The sequence below is a fragment of the Antrostomus carolinensis genome, unplaced genomic scaffold (assembly GCF_000700745.2).
Source record: "Antrostomus carolinensis isolate BGI_N321 unplaced genomic scaffold, ASM70074v2 scaffold15190, whole genome shotgun sequence".
NCBI lineage: Eukaryota > Metazoa > Chordata > Aves > Caprimulgiformes > Caprimulgidae > Antrostomus > Antrostomus carolinensis.
The window spans coordinates 26,906-33,207 of NW_010286612.1; positions in this window are offsets into that span (position 1 = coordinate 26,906).

Sequence of the window (6,302 nt, forward strand, 5' to 3'; positions counted from 1 at the left end):
GGAGGGAAATTACTCATGTGTGTAAACGGCATCCAGGTCAAACAGCAAATGTGTCATGCTTTTGTCTGGACTTCTGGTCACAGAATCACAGAATCAATGTTGGGGGTTGGAAGGGACCTCAAAAGATCACCCAGTCCAATCCGAGTGGTCACTCAAAGGGAAGGGACACGACACTCGTGAGCTACTGCAGATTTTTTTTAAAAAATGAATTACTCATGTGTGTAAACGGCATCCAGGTCAAACAGCAAATGTGTCATGCTTTTGTCTGGACTTCTGGTCACAGAATCACAGAATCAATGTTGGGGGTTGGAAGGGACCTCAAAAGATCACCCAGTCCAATCCGAGTGGTCACTCAAAGGGAAGGGACACGACACTCGTGAGCTACTGCAGATTTTTTTTAAAAAATGAGATTAATCTCATCACCTGTGTTTGAGAAGCTGGATGAAATATCTGTGAATACCTAGCTCTCCCTTCCTGAGATGGATACCATGTTCCTGGATTGCACAGAGACACCTTAACCCTTAGGCAGCCAGAACTCCAGGAGTCAGGATTGTACCTGAGCACAGACACAGGGAGGCTCACAGGGTGCGATCCCGGCACAGCGGTGGGTACCAAACCCAGACACTCCGTGTCACTCCTGAGACAGGCAGGGACACAGATCTCTGGCACATGAGCACCTTGTAACTCTCTGAATGTCATTTTTCATCACTCTGGGTTTTTTTTTCCCAAACTACATTTGGAAAAACTGCTGATTCTGGAGTGCTGGAGCATTTCTTCTGTTGTTTCTTAAAAAGTATGCAAGTTAAAAGAGTTCAAATTCTTCACTGTACAGGAGCAGTAACCTGATCATTTATCTGTGCTTCCCTGATGTTACATCACTCACAGAAAGAACAAATTTGCAGCTGTCCTTGTGACTTCATAATTTCTATTGATTTCCCTTTTGAAGCACTCCCACCAAGGATCACAGAATCACAGAATGTTGGGGATGGGAAGGGACCTCGAAAGATCATCCAGTCCAACCCCCCTGCCAGAGCAGGAACCTAAATGAGATCACACAGGAAGGCGTCCACGTGGGTTTTGATGGGATGGTGAGTTTAAATGTTTAAAGAAAAAAAAAATGAGCCCATTTCACACTAATCAGGACTAAAGGAGAAAGTTTACAGGCACATTTCAGTGCCTGCAGAAAAGCTGAACAGTTGCAGTCAACTATCAGTCATTAAAAAAGTCAGATGCTTTTGCAGCTCTTTCTAGTTCCTGTTTCCTAAAACAATATAGTTTTTAATGCGCTAGGAACTATTTTTAATGAGATACAAAGTACTATTTGTTTTTTTGGGGTTTGGTTTTTTTTGTTTTCTTTTCCCTTCAGCTTATTTTTTAAACCCAAAAGTAAACACACGGTTATGAAATCGCCAATTTCACATCAAAGGAGAGTTGATTTATACATATGTTCAAAGAAAGACTTGAAAGGAGTAACATCATGACCAACTTGTTGGCCTTATGTCATTAGAATAATTTAAAAATCCACAACGTAAATGTTGATAAACAAATAGCATGTTGCCATAAATCAGCATGTGGCTGCTCATGAAAGCAATAAGATATATCTGATGTAGACAGAACAATATTCAGATTTTTTACCCGTAAAGTTTAGCATTTCTGAAAGCAGCAGCAGAACCTCCCTTGGGTGGGACGTATTTACGCAACACGGGGCTTAAAAAGTGATGAGGTGGAACCTGAAGCAGGAGTGTTAGCACTGGTACTGTTTCCAGCTCATTTCCAGACAAATGAGACTTGAAATATGCAAATTGCATTCAAATACCGGAAAGGAAAAAAAAAAAACCAACCTCCCTACAGGATCCTGCCCAAGGAAAACAGTGTGAATTAGCACTGCTTAGAAATGATACTGAATTTCCTTATTAAAAAAGCAGGCTTGGGGCATGTTACTCACTTGCTGGGAATTGGTAAGGGAGAAGAAAAACCCCCTCCACCTGGTACTGGGGAATTGGTAAGGTCATGGAGAAACCACCTCGTTTACCTTCCTGAAAATGAACGTGTCGTGTGTTTATAAGGTGTGCCCGCCTGAGTTTTTGTTGGCACAGGGAGAAAAATGCCTGCCATACCCTGCAGGGCCAAACCTGCTTCCCACCTCCTCAGCCGGGGCATCCTGGGCTGCACCCAGAGCAGCGTGGGCAGCAGGTGGAGGGAGGGGATTCTCCACCTCTGCTCCGCTCTCCTCAGACCCCACCTGGAATACTGCGTCCAGTTCTGGAGCCCCCAGCACAAGAGAGACCTGGAGCAGCTGGAACAAGTCCAGAGGAGGCCACCAGGATGATGCGAGGGCTGGAGCAGCTCTGCTGTGAGGACAGGCTGAGAGAGTTGGGGCTGTTCAGCCTGGAGAAGAGAAGGCTCCGGGGAGATCTTATAGCGGCCTCCCAGTACCTGAAGGGGCTCCAGGAAGGCTGGGGAAGGACTTTTCCTAAGGGCAGTTAATGACAAAACAAGGAGAAATGGGTTTAAGCTGAAAGAGGGGAGGTTTAGATGAGATATTAGGAAGAAGTTCTTCACTGTGAGGGTGGTGAGACACTGGAACAGGTTGCCCAAGGAAGCTGTGGCTGCTCCTCCCTGGAAGTGTTTGTGGCCAGGTTGGATGAGGCTTTGAGCAACCTGGTCTAGTGGAAGGTGTCCCTGCTGCTGGCAGGGGGGTTGGAACTGGATGAGCTTTAAGGTCCCTTCCAACCCAAACCATTCTATGATTCTGATTCCTGCAGCATCTACTGCCGATGGATTCAAGTCTTGGTGTATCCAGCACCTTCGTGTTTGGTACCAAACAGCCCTCAATTTACATTTACATTGGTTTGGATGACATAAAATACCAGGACTGAGAGAGTTGAAGATTTCACACCACGTGGTGTGACAAAGCACATGTTGTGTGCCTCCTCGGGCAGGAAAACCGCGGCAGCACAGTACGGCCCAGTCTGCAGCTTGAACTCAAGCTTTGGGTTCCTTCCAAAGAGGCTCAGGTCAGTTTCTGCTTCATCCAAAATGTTTTTCCTATACTTAAGGATAGGTTTCTCCCAGCCAATTAACACATGCAACTGTTTCTGGAGTTTACATGTCAGCTTATAAGACTTTGCATGGATTTCCTCACTGGGAAGTACCAAACCGCACACAGCGAGAGCTCTCAACCAGAGAGAAGCACAGCAGTGATCCCCTGGGAACGGCACTCTCTCTCCATCATCAAAAACTGCACCTTAGACCATAAAAAAATTGCACTGTGAGGAGGAAGGATCACACAAACGGCAAGTTCCAGGCTGAGGGGTAACTCCTGGGACTCACACCACCTCTTCCAGAGCAGCGTGGTGAGCATTCATACCAGTTTTTCATCCCTGTGCTGCTTTTATTCTTCACTCGAATGAGAGATAAGTCAATAAATCCAGAAACAAGCAAGAAACCACTTGTTCTGTGTGATAGTCCCAGGTTGAAAGCAAAACACAGCACAATTCTAGCTACTGAAAAAGAAACCCAGCTCTATTTCAGCTAAAACCCAGGACATTCTGCAAAATCATTTTTATAAAGTTTTATCAGGTGGAAAAATGTTTGTCGTGTTAACTGCAAAAGGCAAATCAGGAAGAAGAGATGATGAGGACCAGCCCGAGCTGAAGGCTAGGAAGCAAGAGCAAAATTAAAACCTACAGCAGCTTGTTTGTTGACATAAAAGTTGATTAAAGAAAGAACTGATGCAGCTGACAACATCTGTGGCCTGGAGAGCAGATAAAGCTCCAGAAGGTTGCAGATCTCAGACCAAAATCTGTCAGTCACACCCATGCAAACCACACTGCTGAAGCCTCCAGTGCCAAAGGAAGCCAAACGACTACGTAAAGAGAGCCCACAAACCCGAGAGCCTCCCCAGCCGCTCGGCCCTGCCAGGGCAGGCAGGGAGCAGGCAGAGGGCTCTGGGGGGAACCATAAGGAGATGCTGGACATTTGGATGAAATATGCCTGGATTATAGTCTCAATCCTCAGGAAAAAAAAAACCACCACCACCACCAAAAAAACAACAAACAACTGAGAGGAAAAAAGTGTTTGTCATTTAACAAGAGAGCAATGCAATTAAACACAGGATTTTGTTAATCGTATGAAGCAGTAATTTAAATTTAATTTAAATTTGAGTCAGGCTCTGCAACCATCATTTAGGCAAATCCAGCTGGGGTTTCACCTGAGTAGGAGAACAGGCTTTGGAAAAATTCAAATAACTTTGTGCCCTGAGATGACTTTTCCAAGATGCTCAGAAACTCTGGTAACTTTTAATCGATAGAAATCTGTTGGCTTCAGAAAACACAGGATAAAGAGTAGGACCTGGGAGGAAGTCAGTGTAGCTCTACAATACATTTCCCCTCCCAAAAAAAAACTGTGGCAGTTGGGTCCTGCCAAAATACAAATGAGCCTCATGCAAGCACCAAAACCATACAGAATACACTAATTAATGTAAATGTATTCAAATGAAAAATCCTTCTCACATAGAGATAGGCAAATGATTTGCAGAGTAATTTTTACTGTAGCGTTTGCCCAGCTGTGTTAAACCAGCAGCGAGGTGAGGCCCTTCTCGTTTGTTTGCTTTAAACACCGAGCAAAGGCTTTAATCAGAGGAATCTCTCCCTCCAAGAGCTCTGACGGATGAGCCTTCAAACCAGTACATCTCCACAACATGTTCTGGCTTTGATAACACAACATATTTCAATTAAGTTTCACTTAGTGCAAGAAAGCTGGGGAAGGACTTTTCATAAGGGCAGTTAGTGACAGAACAAGGGGAAATGGGTTTAAGCTGAAAGAGGGGAGGTTTAGATGAGATATTAGGAAGAAGTTCTTCACTGTGAGGGTGGTCAGACACTGGAACAGGTTGCCCAAGGAAGTTGTAGATGCCCCCTCCCTGGAAGTGTTGAAGGCCAGGCTGGATGAGGCTTTGAGCAACCTGGTCTAGTGGAAGGTGTCCCTGCTGATGGCAGGGGGGTTGGGACTGGATGATCTTTAAGGTCCCTTCCAACCCAAACCATTCTATGATTCTATGATAAATATTTTGCTCCCCAGCTGCCCCACCGAAAGCATTGCTCTGCACCTGGGTGAAAAACCGAGGAGTTTGGAGTCAGGCTGTAGAAACTGGCCTGGTCCACAAAATCAGGGTTGGGATTAGGACTGCTCCAAGAATGAAATCCTACATTGAAGTCCCTCACAGCCCGCTCCAAGTGATGCTTCTCCGAGATTTCATGCATCTCCAGTATCCTCACCTCACTTCCAGAGAGGTCACTGCTCCGAACAGTTAGTCATTCTCCAGTCCTGCCCTCAAATCATGATTCATTTTGAACCTGCCTCTGAGCTATTATTTATTTAAGCCCCACCCTGATGTGTTATAACGTAGAAGTCTGAGAATGCAGAACTTTAAAACCCATCACATCCTAAACCAAGCAGAAATGTTTAAAGGACATGCTAGAAGGTCCTGGGCACTGTCATGTCCTAGAGGATGACAGCTCCACAGAAAGAAAGGCTCCTGGGAAGATGGATTGGAACCAAAATTCAAACCCTCAAGTCTTCATCTCTGCTGTGGCTACTGAGATGTGGCCCAGAAGCACGTTCGATGTGCGGCTGTGGGATTGCCCTCGTACGGGTTTTTCCCACAACAGTCCAAGAGGATGAGAAATCATCCGCCACTCAAAGTCACTTTGCTCTAGGAGCATCTCCAACAGTGGCACTGGCTCCTCATACTGGACCGGCACTTTGCACAGACAATGGTGCAGCTTGCCAATATTTACTTATTTATTTTTAATTTAATATTTGAATCAGTTTCACTAAGATCTTTGGAAACTGACAGCCTAGAGGGCTCACAAAACCAAACTATTACATTGTTAAATAAGCCCAGGAATGGCCTCACTATTCCACCCCACTCTTGTGACATATTTGATATCCTAAGAATGATTTATTTTAGAGGCCAAAGAGCAAGGATGAAGAATAGGACAGATAAGGAGACCAGCCACCCTAAAAGTCCATTTATGATAGTGATGAGAAGTGATACACAGGGGATGACTCAGATCCAGCTCCCCAAGACTTGAACATCCATGAAAGCTTTGAGGGGGTTCACAGCCTGGGGCAGAGCCACGGTGCAGAGCTGGCTCCTCACCCAGGAGGCTTCACTGGAACCTCATGTTCACCACTCCCAAGTCACCCTCTGGAAAAAACCTGGCTCCCACACCATGTGTAGCTTTGCCTTAAGAAATACAGTGTCCTGACCTCTAGAACAAGGTGCTCCCAGTGGG